This window comes from Vigna unguiculata, chromosome 11, assembly GCF_037176805.1.
Source record: "Vigna unguiculata cultivar grain cowpea cultivar isolate G323 ecotype 2 chromosome 11, ASM3717680v1, whole genome shotgun sequence".
In the NCBI taxonomy this organism is placed as follows: Eukaryota; Viridiplantae; Streptophyta; class Magnoliopsida; order Fabales; family Fabaceae; genus Vigna; species Vigna unguiculata.
Window position 1 is genome coordinate 2204097 of NC_140802.1, and position 13136 is coordinate 2217232.

Here is a 13136-nt window from a genome sequence, read left to right on the forward strand (position 1 = left end):
CAACCGAGGCCTAAAACTGCCCAATATTGCTTCAGTCGAAAAGCAACCGAGGCCAAAGGGGGCGGTGCTGATGAAAATTTTAAATTAGGGTTTTTGAACAGGGTTATAGGCTTCGGTTCTATTTCAACCGAGGCCTAAAACTGCCCAATATTGCCTCGGTCGAAAAGCAACCGAGGCCAAAGGGGGCGGTGCTGATGAAAATTTTAAATTAGGGTTTCTGGGCAGGGTTATAGGCTTCGGTTCTATTTCAACCGAGGCCTAAAACTGCTTACGGCACCGATTGTTTGTAGAACCGAAGCAATATAGGTTGCTGAAATTGCAAAATTGCCACCGCCTCCTTATAGGCTTCGGTTTCGCCATAACCGAGGCCTATAAGACGAGGTAAAATATCAAATTTGCACTAGTGTAACTAAATGTTTAGGCCATGAGATGAATGTTCCTAGTGCCTCTCCAACTATTTTGACCTCCTCTGTAGGCACTGGAACTAGAGTTGTGGCATCTCTAACATCTTCAACTACCACTCTAGCCAAATCATCCGACATTTGCACAGTATGCATGGTTGATCCCCTTGAATATAATCTCCCAATGGCAACTAAACGAGGAGAGGCCTCTCCAACATACAACTTACACCTGTTTGAGATATTTGTCTCTGTGACCTCCTCTTCATCGTCTTCTTGTACCACATTATGTTGCTGCGACATGGACTCCGATCGTTGATCAAATTCATTCCTTAATTCTTCAGCAACTTGTGCCTTTATCGTCTGAGTCAAGTGCTCTATCATCTTAGGTGTGATAGGCCCTGTTTGTGTGGTGTTTTGGCGCTGATAACTTCCAAAGTATTGTCTCACACCCACACCATATCTAGCAGTACGTACACAACCAGGGTGCTCTTCAATATACCTAGAGCAATGGTCAATATGTCTTGACGACCCTGAGGAACAAAATTTCCTTGTGTACTTTGCTCTACAAGAGAATCATGTAAAAACAATTTGTTACTCATAGCACAACACATAATAAATTGTTAAGGCAACAAATGTTACTAACTTACAATTCTTTCAGTAATAATTTTTTATTTCTCAGATGTCATTTGCCCTCCTGGTTTAGTACGAGCCCACTTCCATTTCTCATGTCGGCTGGGAGGGAATGGAGGATTGAGCGGTCCTTCATTTGAACCTGTTGAATCCATTTTTTGTTTTAGCTTTTCTTCCATTATTCTTTGTTCAAGCAAAAGATATCTTCCATGTGTGGTGTTTCATTTTTGCTTTGTATAGCTTGTGCTTTATTTCGCTTTTCCTATTGAAACAATAATGTATATAAATGGTTAATTTCATTACATATATTTAATATTTGAAGTGTGAATAAAGAAATATACCTCCCAAGAGGGATCGGTTGACTTTGAACAAATGATTCCCATGTTTGCTTGTCTATGCCATACATCTCACAAGGAGACTTTTCTTTGTATTTCCCAAATACATAGAAGCTTGACAACATCATCTTGAATGCACTCCATTTTGTTCCTATTGACGATATTATCCTCCTCCATATGAAATCAAAAGTGTCCAAGTTGTAGTTTTCCTACACAATAATATAGGATATTTTTAATTAACATACATTAGAAATAAGTAGTAAATATTCACAGGTTAACTTACATAAATATCCTGCCAAATCATATTTTTATCTACTTCTGACACATGATCCCAATCAGGTTCCAAAATAGACACCTTTGTTCGAGCCAACACCCCTAGATAAGTAACAAAATTCTGACGGTTAGGCCCTACAGGCCTGCCTATCTGAGGGTCTATGTCCACATGTGTTTTAGCATTACTCAATCGCTTCAGAGCTTGCTTTTGTAGACGGGTAGCTGCTCTAGTCTTTTTCTTGGATGACTCTTCCATGTTACATGTACAAAATAACACATGTTAGATAATTATTGATTTAAAACAAAATGAACAATAAAACAAGAACATGAAAAAGGCACCTATCATGGAAGTTTTAGAATGTTCTCCCATATTCCTTCATTATGGACTTTTCCATATGCATCAAACACCTCAACTCCTTCATCCCATAACAATCTCAAATCTTCTATCAACGAAGTTAGATAAACATCAATGTCATTTTCAGGTTTCTTTGGTCCAGATATCATCATAGATAACGTCATGTATTTTCTCTTCATAACCAACCAATAAGGCAAGTTATAAATGATCAACAAAACTGCCATGAACTATGCTTGCTACTTAAATTACCATAAGGATTCATTCCATTAGTTGCAAGACCAAGCCTCAAATTTCTTGGATCACTCCCAAACTGTGTGTAGAGGGTATCAATTTTCTTCCATTGAGGTGAATCAACTGCATGGCGTAACAATCCATCACTTTTTCTTCCATTTGCATGCGAAATAAGGTTTTTAGCATCAACAACATTAGTAAATAAATGCTTAAATCGATGTATGATTGGAAGATACCATAACACTTTTGCAGGAGGACCTTACTTCATGTTATCTTCATTGTCATCATCATCCTTAACTTTGTATTGCAATACTCCACATGTTGGAAACTTAGTTAATGTTTTGAACTCTTTTCTATAAAAAATACAGTCATTAGGACAAGCATGAATTTTCTGGTACTCCATACCTATCAGACATAGTATCTTTTTGGCCTCGTAATGACGGGTTGGCAATGTATTACCTTCCGAGAGAGCATTAGATGCAACAGTTCTAGTAACTCACAAAAACTTTTATCAGTCCGCCCATTTTTGGCTTTAATGTTAAATAATCTTAGTGTCACTGACAAACGAGTGAAACTCGTACAACCAAGATATAAAGTCTTTTCTAAATCATCTTTCAATGAATCATACACGTGTGCTATATGAAAATTTTCTTGTCCAATATCTTCAATCATATCTTCCATGCGATCCTCACAATATGGATTAACCTCTTGACTTTGAGATAAGGTTGGAAGGTGTACAACTTCACCATGCCAGGTCCACGTTGTATAACTCTTCAGGATGTCATCTCATAAAAGATGTTCTCGTATCAACTTAACTTCTTATCGTCTCCCGTTCAAACAATTAACACAGGGACAAAAATATTTTCCATTCAAGGTAGTCTCGTGTCGTTTAGCAAATTTTAGAAACTCTTGAACGCCATTCTCATAGACATCACTGATTCGAATTGCATTCATCCAACTTCGATCCATTACTACACGACATGAGAAGTTTGTTTAAATAAATATTATTGACATGATAAAGAGTTAAATGCTTCTGCAAACATGTGCTCTCATTAGTGACTCTAATTACGATATACTTTTATTATATTTAGTGACTCGATCGGTACTCTTAACTGCTTCTGCAAATAGATAAATGAATGAACTTGATAAAAAATCAAGTTCATAAAACCAGCCACAAGCAAAAAATCCACTCTTATGCTTTGAATTTCAAAGTAAATTGTTTGGAGGAACTGACCAATTTTATGTGCACTAAAATTCCAAGAACCAATTTAACACATTCACCAAAGTTCAAATCCCAAAAAGGCAGCCAACAATTTCAATGTAATGAATGAAGTTTGGAGGAACTGACCTTTATTAATACAAGTGATGGTAATCTTCCAATGGAGGTAAGAACGACGACAATAGCTCAAGCAACTTCAAAATGGAGGTAGGACGTCAAGCAACGACAACAGTAGCTCAAGCAACTTCAACGAAGGTGCGGCAACGGTGACATCAAGGTGCGACAGCTTCCACACACAGGGATTTTCGTCGTGGTTCTTTCATGGTCTTTCAAAACATCGTTGAGGTGGTTCGTGGTGCGACGACAACAGAGGCTCGTGCTGCGGCGACAATGATGGTTTGTGGCGTGGAGGTTGTGGTTCGTGGTGTGGAGGATAGTAGAGCAAAATGGAGAGGGTTTCACGGTGCGACGACAGCGACAGTTCGTGGTGCGGCGACAACAGAGGCTCGTGGTGCGGCGACAGCGGCGATTTGTGGTGTGGAGGTGGTGGTTAGTGGCGTGGAGGTGGTGGTTCGTGGCGTGGAGGGTTTCGTGGTTCGCAAACGGAGAAGAAAGCAAATGTCTAGTGAAAAAAACGGTTTCGCAGATGCACAGTGGAGAAAAATGGAGAAAAAGATGAACAGTGGAGAGCGGATGCACAGTGAGACACAAGAGAAAGGAAAGGGTTTCGCATGTTTGTACAGAGAACATTACATTGGTTATAATTATAACCGATCTAATATTTAAAAGCATCACTTTTTTTAATTTAAAAAAAGAACGTTAGATCGGTTCTCCCCTAAATTGATCTAATGTATACATGTTAGATCGGTTCCCCTAAACCGATCTAATGTATACATTAATTCTTGCTCCATGGTTGCCCATCAAGGATCATAAAGATAAAATGAACCTGGGAAATTAATACTCAAATGGAGAATCAGGAACAACACACGCTTCCAATGAACAGTATATATATATAGTGTCACTAAGTAAAGCTTTTTACATTCTCAACACTCTTTATTTGCTTTAAAATTTCAACATTCTGTGGAGGGGATAGCAACATTAGTAACATTAGTTAGTTGCATTATCAGCATTATTCACCAAAAGTTATGTTCTAACATTGCTTCGTATACATGAGAAACTTATTTGGTTTAATATATTGTGAATTGATTAAGTTATTTTGTGTAGTTATAGTACTTCGAGTTACATGCATATGTTAATTAATTTTAGAGTGTAAATGTTAACTAATTAATATCCCAATACAGTTAATTCAATTTACACTCAACAGGGTGAGTCTCTAGTATGTATAATGTTAGAATGTAAATTTTGACACCAATTTTATTTAAGATCATGTAAGAGCATATTCTCCTTCAAGCTTGGATCTGAAAATCTGATGCAGCATATGGTGGCGTGAGCTTCCACAGTTCATTCAGAGAACTCAAATGTCTACAATGTATTTTGTATATAGCAAACAATTTTGATGTATTCCATGCTTACTTTTAATAGAGAAAACGTTATCATTATCTCTGCTACAAATTTCTTTACAAGACTTGTTATATTTGACTAATTTATTAATAACAAGAAAACCGAAAATTTAAATATTAAAGTAAATATTTAATCTTAAATAATATTAATTACAGTAATTATTTTTTAAAAACAAAGTTGACATGTAGAAGGGTTAAAAAAAAGTAGTAATCATGTACTGTTCTGATGTCCAGCTTTCTAACAAGGCAAAATTGGCATGCAACAAAGCATTAATGAATTGCCATACAGCATATAAGTATAACTTGAAGCAAATTTTGTTGTTGATATTGCATTTAAACCTAATTTTTTGGTTCATCTCTTGATTTGGATTTGAGGACTATTAATGGAAATGCATGGATCAGTGTGACAGTATGCTACAGAAACTGATTCATGTTTTTTGGATACAAATGGCACCCATGCAAAGCCAGATTGGACAGTGAGATGCAACAGCTGTAACTAACTTGAAATTAACCTTAACCTTGTGGTTGGATGGAGCATTTCAACAATACTTAGAAATTGAAATGTTTTGTATTTGAATTGTTTGTAATTAAATTTCATTCATTTTTTAAATAACTTGTTTGGATAAGGAAATTAAAATACTTTACATTTCAATTTCTTGTTTGAAAAAAAAATTGAATTTATTGTGAGATAAAATTTAATTTTAACAATATTTATTTTACGCTTAATTATGTTTTGAGTTCATCATAAATTTAGAAACATGCTCGACAACCCAGATGGGTCGGGCAGACCCAAGTACGCAACCAGATTGGTTAGACCCGACGACCCACCCGAGCTTGACCTGGGAAGCCCAGACAGGCTAGGTGGCCCGATGATCTAGAGGCCTAACGGCCCATACTGCACGATTGTGCCGTCAAGTTCGTCAATATGGCCCGGTGATCAAGACGTGCCCGACGACCTGGATGGGCCCGAAGACCTCCGACGACTAGGATGGGCCCGAGGACCCAGATGAGCCTGACGACTCGGATGGGCCCGACAAGTTGGACACGTCCGATGACCCGAATAGGTCGGATGACCTAGACGGGCTCGAGACTCGAACGGGCTCGAGACTCGAACGGGCCCGAGACTCGAACGAGCCCGACGACTTGTACGACCCTTTCAAACCGTCAGGTCGGTCCGAATCGTCGGGCAGCCCGGATAGTCCGGCCCGTACGAGTCGTCAGGCCCGTACGAGTCGTCAGGCCCGTCTAGATCGTCGGGCCCGTCTGGGTCATCGTTCCCGTCCGGGTCGTCGGGCTCGTCCGGGTCATCATTCTCGTCCAAGTCGTCGGGCTCGTCCGGGTCATCGTTCCCTTCCAGGTCATTGGACCCGTCCGGGTCGTCGAGCCCGTCTGGGTCATCGGGCTCGTCCGGATCGTCAGGACCGTCCGGGTCGTCGGGCCCGTCCGGTTCGTCGGGCTTGTCTGGGTCGTCGGGCCCTTTTGGGTCATAATATACTCAAAATTTGTATATTTAATATTTTTGTGACTAATTCAATAAAAATGAATACGTAATCTAGTACATATATAATTATCAAAGAAATTACATAATCTAAAGGAATGTCTATCGTTTTTGTCATATTTTTGAACTCATGGAAATTGATTATAATTAGATTTTTCAGTTAACTTTTTTCGATGTAAATAATCATATTATCTGCAAAATATTCATCTTCCGTTTTATTAACATATATTTGATTCAAAAAATATTCACAAACTTTCATTTCATTATTATGCGATAAATAACCATATTATCATGTTTTCATTTTCACCAGTAGTTTCTCTATCAATTTTAAAAAATAAATTTATTCTTTTATTTTTCATTAATATACCTATTTAGAAAATAAGTTTAAGACTAAAAAATAATTTATCATAATCTAATCAAAAGTTGAGAGACATAATTACTAAAAAAAACTATGATAATCAAGTTACAATTAAAAATTGACTATGAAAAATCACACAGTACATTGTTTCTTCTTCTATATTAATAAAAAATTAATATACAAAAAGGTCATGAGATAAAAAAATAATACTAAATGTTAAAAAAATAGTTTACTATCAAGTGAGACAAGAGAAAGTTACCTTATTTATTTATTTAATAATGGAAGAGAAAATATAAAAAGATGAGAATAGAAATACTGAGTTTATGCCTAACTTTTTTTTTTAGTAACAAAAGAAAATAAATAAACATAAAAGAAGAATACAACATATAAAAAACTCAAAAGATAATTAAGAGAGAAAATAAAAAATATCTTAATAATTTTGTTTTCTTATATATTTAATTTTATATTTTATTATTTATTTTGTACTTTATAAAATAAATAAAAAATAATTAATTTAATTTTTATTAATTTTGAATATAATATTATTTAATTTAAAAAATATAAATAATTTAAAATATTTAAAAAAAATTAAATGTAAAATAATGAAAAAAAAATTAAAAAAATTGGAGAAGGGAGTCGTGGCACCCGCCTGCCCCTTGTATGCTCCGCCACTGGTTGTAAACAATATTTGAATGTATTCATCTATTGTTTCAATGGTCAAATATATTATATACATTTATTGGATATACATATATGACTTTTGTTTGTAACATAAAATGTATTAGAAATTCTGAAGAGATTCTGGCTTTCAGAAACAACTAGTTGAAGATGATCTTCCTATGACTAAAACAGAGTCTTGCTTTCTTATGAAAGTTGTAAGTACATGTCATTCCTTGTATTTTGGATCTGCTAATGCTCCTGACCTGATCGGAGAGTGTCATACAGATTCTTGATGAAAGAAAACGAAGAAGAGTGAAGTTTGATGTTCTTTTATCTTCATATCAGAAGATAATTTCTGAATCATCTCATTCATCATCCTCATTATATCTGTGAATGCAGATAGATAGTGAATGAGGGTCATCTTCTCACAAACAAAAATTCACATAATGCGAAAAACAAAAAACATACTTTCGAAATATCATATAACAATGCTCACTTTGGATCACAGAACACAACAACAAATAATATGGTTTGTATATGCTAACCTCATCATACGGTAATGCTTTTGCTGTGAAAGATGAGATCGTTCATTTGATTAGCAGCAACAGCTCTTTATTTTTTATGCATTCAGATAACATACTTCCATGCATCTTTTGGATCTCTTCTTACCTGTTGCAAAATTATACACTTTAGAATATGAAATGAAATAATAGGAGGTATTATTTGTGAATAAATCTTTCTGCCAAAGTTTTCTTCTTTTATCAGATGAATAAATTAAGTGTTTTATTCAAAGTTGTTCAAAATAAACATAATGCTTACTTTTAAATGAAAAAAATTAATACTTAAGTGGCTTTATACGTAAAAATACATTCAGAATCCAAAGTACATAAACCAAATGCATCACTACTAAAAATTTTCGTACTTGAGATTTTTCTTGCAAATTTATTAACAAAAAATTATAAAAAAAAAGAATTTTCTGTCATTTTTGTTAAAATATTCTTTTGTAGATAATTATTTTTTATAAAATTATAAAATTTACAAATATTTTCTATAAAATTTGTTGCGAAAACTGTTTTATACAAAATATTTTGAAAGAATTTCTAACAAATTTTTTTTCACAACCAACTTTGTATATATTTTCTACAAAAAGAATCTTCAAAATAAAATTGACAAGAAATATAAATTTTTTAGTAACAGTAAGTTTTCGAAAACAGATACCCGCCGTTATAAATTAAGGTTTCACATCAACTCATTCTTTTAATTATCTGGACAAAAATAAGAACAGTTATTTAGAACAAAAAAAAAGCATGGATAACATTAAAGAACAGAATTCTAAATGTAATCGTTTAACTTCTTTTAAACACAATGATTTGAGATATGAAAATATTAAAACTTACGGCTTCAGAAATGAGCTTCCAGCGACAGCAGAAATATACGAATGAGAAAGGAAAGTAAGAAAAGAACAAAGAAGTGCCACAACGACCTGAACTTTTAGGGTTTTTAGTTTGATTTATATAGCCGAATTGGAGGGTTGATTATGTGGTTGTAAAAATTCTATCATTATTTAATTATTTTTAATAAATAATACCATTAATTCAATTTCTTAAAATATAAAAATAGATATAAAATCAAAATTTTATAGAATATGCCTCATAATATATAAACAGTGTTATAGAATTAGTATAGAATAAATAACATTTTATTCAATAAAAAATTGACAATATAATCAAATAAAAGTTTCATACTAAATTTAATATTTGTTAATATATATATATATATATATATATATATATATATATATATATAATTATAGAAAGTAGTATAATTAACTTAATTAAAATAATAAGATAACTTGAAGAGATTATTTATTAATATTAATAAATTAATTAATTATCTAAACTTCTATAAAAATATTTTTTAGTGTTTATAATATCTTCTGTAAAATAAATAATTGGTTTTGAAAACTATCACTTTTAATTTATTTATACATTTATTTAATCACATAAGACACTCGTAACTATGAACTAGTGTTTAGAAATTGAACTTTCAAAGATTTTCAAATATATATTTTTACAAATTTATGAGTTACTTTCTTTTAAACCCATTTACTCTTTTGAGAGAAACAATCTCCAGCTTTGCATATCGATTTCCATTATATTTTTATCATCATATCGCAATTCAATATTCCATATAAAAAGATAAGTAAAGAAAAACACATAAATTTTTATCTATTAACCTTCACAACAAGCTGTATTGAGTTTCCAATAACTTTAATTATCATATTCATACAAGAAAAACACACACACAAAAAAAAACCCAAATACTTTAGGCTTAGAAAACTTCTTACAACCACACCAAAATATTCTTTTACTACTGTTTGTGAAATTCTATCATAAGAAATATTTTGATTGCCTAATCAAGAACAAAAGTACGTTGAGAAAACTTAAAAAAGAAACAAGATCACTTTCAGAATTATTAACTCAAAATAATAAGAAAATGAATGGTTATCTTCGATGTTATTTTATTCTTTGCTCAAAAAAAAATACTAAACTCTTAGCATTAAATCAAATTAAATTACGAGTAATATTTTATTACTATATGATTTTCAATAACATTAAAATTTCATATGAATTAAATAACACATTGATATATTAATGTATTAATTTTTTTTTAAAGTAAAAAATTAAAGAGGGGAAAAATGAAATTTTTGTTGAGAGTGGGATTTGAACCCACGCCCTTTTGGACCAGAACCTTAATCTGGCGCCTTAGACCAACTCGACCATCTCAACTTTGTTCAAAATTTTATAATATCCAATATATAATCCAACACGTTAACAAAAAAATGATGGGTTAATTATGTTTTTCGTCCCTCAAGTATAGGTAATTTCTGGTTTTAGTCCCCCACGTAATGTTTGCTCATATTCAGTCCTCCACGTTTTAAATCTAATGGAATTGGTCCTCAATTTTAAACTCCGTTAATTTTAATTGACACGTGTCTAACAGATGGCCACGTAAGGATCCCGTTTTCAGCTGAGAGGAATTGATGAACAACACGTGGTCTTGAAATTTTAGGACAGTTTTAAAAGAGGGATTTGGGGTCTTTCTGAAACCCTAAAATTAGAGCAGATCGTGTTGCTTTGGGGGATATAGTATTGAATTCATTGGCAGCCAAAATTGAACTTTGAACATCGTTGTAGGGTGATGAAAAGTGGGAGCAGAGGGATTCATTGTACGCAGAGGAGTAGTGGTTCGAAAATTTCGCAAACATGTTCGTCGTCGTCGGATATGACATCCAAACTGTGTGGGTGTGGGGAAAGATTACTGCTCCTAAAGGCAACGACTGTGAAGAACAAGGGGAGATTATTTTGGAGATGTAGAAAATGGGTTGTAAGTGACAAATATGTTATTTATTGGGCGAACTTAATTTCGTTTGATGTCTTAATGGTTTTGTTTGATTTATGCAGTCCAATTCTCATTGCAATTTCTTTGAATGGTTTAATGAAGAGGATTCTAAATATGAAGGGAACGCACCGGACTTTCAAGACGGTGGTAGAACACGAACTGAAGAAGATGAAGTGTGTTTGGAGAAGGAGAAAGTTATATTGGAGTTGATAAAGAAAAATGAGAAGTTGAAGGCGAAATTGCAAGAAGAGAAAAAGTTTGGGAGATTCCTGCAAGTTTTTTTCCTTTTGTCGTGGACATTAACAGTTGTCTTTGTTTTTATGTTGCTGTTCAAGTTCAATTGCAACTAGTTTTTTAGTAAGTTCTATTTAGCAGTGATTAGTTATGTATGGAACTTTAATGGTTAAGTATGTTTGAGGTAACTTTTGGTGGGGAAGTGTTTTGTATTTGTAATATGTTAGTAATGAATGAAATGAGAAGTTCAATTGTGTTTTACATGGTGGTATTTTAAATCGAGAAGTTCATACATAGAAACACGTCTGTTGTAATTTATGAGATTATTTTTACTTAACAAGTCTGTTGTAATTTAATTCATTGTTAGCAGTGGTCCTTTGCTGTAAACTGATGTAAACAGGATATCCATTTAATTGATTTCATTATAGTGTGCATCAAGGAACCAACACTCTTCTCAGACAGAGAAAGCCTCTGTTCACAATTTTGTATCTGACTTATGTTGTCAGAAAATTCAATGGCCACTTCGAATTCAAACGTCTGTGTTTTGGAGACTGTCAGATTAGGTTTTCTTCCTTCCTGGTATTTTGATTTCCCATTCACCCAAAAATAATTCCATTAAACTACTTAAAAAGAAAAATAAGAAAAGAAAGAATAGTCAGCTTAACATGGTATATGGGAAGAGAATGAAAGGAAAAAACAAATTACTTACTCAGAAGATATTCACTTTTTGCAGCTTCAAAGCCCAAGAAATGAGTGAAAGTAACGAAAACGAAAGGAGACCATGCATCAGTTGTGGCATTATGCATTTGAATCTTACCTCTGCATCTTTGCCATATGAACAAAAAGAGATTGTGGGTGAAAAACCTCTACTTTGTTTCTTTTTCAAGGATAACTAATTTTCTTTTTAATAAATTGTATTACATGTATTTTAAGTTAACATAAATTGGACAACAGAGATGAACATGTATGGGAGATTTTATTCAACATATATTATTAAATAATAATAATAAATAAGATTGAAACAAATACATAATTGTAAAAGACTTACTCTCGAGAAGATATAATTTTTATGGCTAAATTGTATTCATCACTCTGCTTTCCAGACTTAAAGTAAAAGTCAAATTTTATTGTGGGACAAGAAATGCATGGAAATATCTTATATCAGATCACATTATGCTGCTAATCAAATATGCATTTCATCTTTCACAGAAAAAACATTACACATTATATAAAATCTCATTAACTTGATGAGTATTTCTATAATATGTAATGTCATTACTGTGAAAGATCAATATTCACTTATTAGTAGCATAATATTGATTTTTGATATAAGATTAATCTTTAAAATCTATTTTATTTATTTATGAATGAATACATGCATTAGTGAAACTTGATAGGGATCTTAATCAAAATAAATTTTCTTTATGTTCGATTCAAAATTAAAAAATAATTTTGATAAGTAAAATTCTAATAATATCTAGTATCACCATCTCCTCAACAATGGTGCTTCTGTCTGCAAAATAGCATGGTTTAGAAGATGGAATAACAGTAAATAAATATAATTTTTGAATAAGATGTCTCTAAAACATTTTTCTTGTTTGAGACAATACATAACATGTCTAATAATGTATAAGTAATAAATTTCTGAGATAGATATTATTTATTTTACTTTCTTTTATTAAACAAATAATTAAGTGTTTTGTAAATGTATTAAGTCTATATACCTTGAAGGAAATAGTTAAGAATGAACATAGTGCTTAGAGATAGATGATGAAAAGAACAAAATAATATGAAATTTCCACAATATACAGTGAAAAAGGTTTACTTACTGAAGAATTAATAGGTTTGCAGGGTTGAGCACAGGAGATAGAATAGAAATTGTGAGAGTGTAAAAGAAAGGAAGAAGAAAGAAGGCGCAGAAGAGAGAGTGTGAAGATTTACCAAATTAGGTTAAACATATATATACAAATGATGTGGTTGGAAAAATTTATTGTTAATTCATTTTTTTTATATAAAAATA

The 13136-nt window shown here is 32.7% G+C and overlaps 1 long non-coding RNA gene and 1 other non-coding gene across 2 annotated transcripts; both read right to left on the bottom strand.

Annotated features, from left to right (window-relative positions):
• Positions 1 to 10188: 10188 nt before the first annotated feature.
• Positions 10189 to 10269, bottom strand: TRNAL-AAG (transfer RNA leucine (anticodon AAG)). The gene has a single exon. It is a non-coding gene; the product is annotated as a tRNA-Leu (tRNA).
• A 1251-nt stretch (positions 10270 to 11520) lies between these two features.
• On the bottom strand, positions 11521 to 13072 carry LOC114169172 (uncharacterized). The gene is made up of 3 exons (XR_014986105.1): positions 12946 to 13072; positions 11826 to 11941; positions 11521 to 11736 (listed from the first exon to the last, which is right to left on the bottom strand). It is a non-coding gene; the product is annotated as an uncharacterized LOC114169172 (long non-coding RNA).
• Positions 13073 to 13136: the final 64 nt, after the last annotated feature.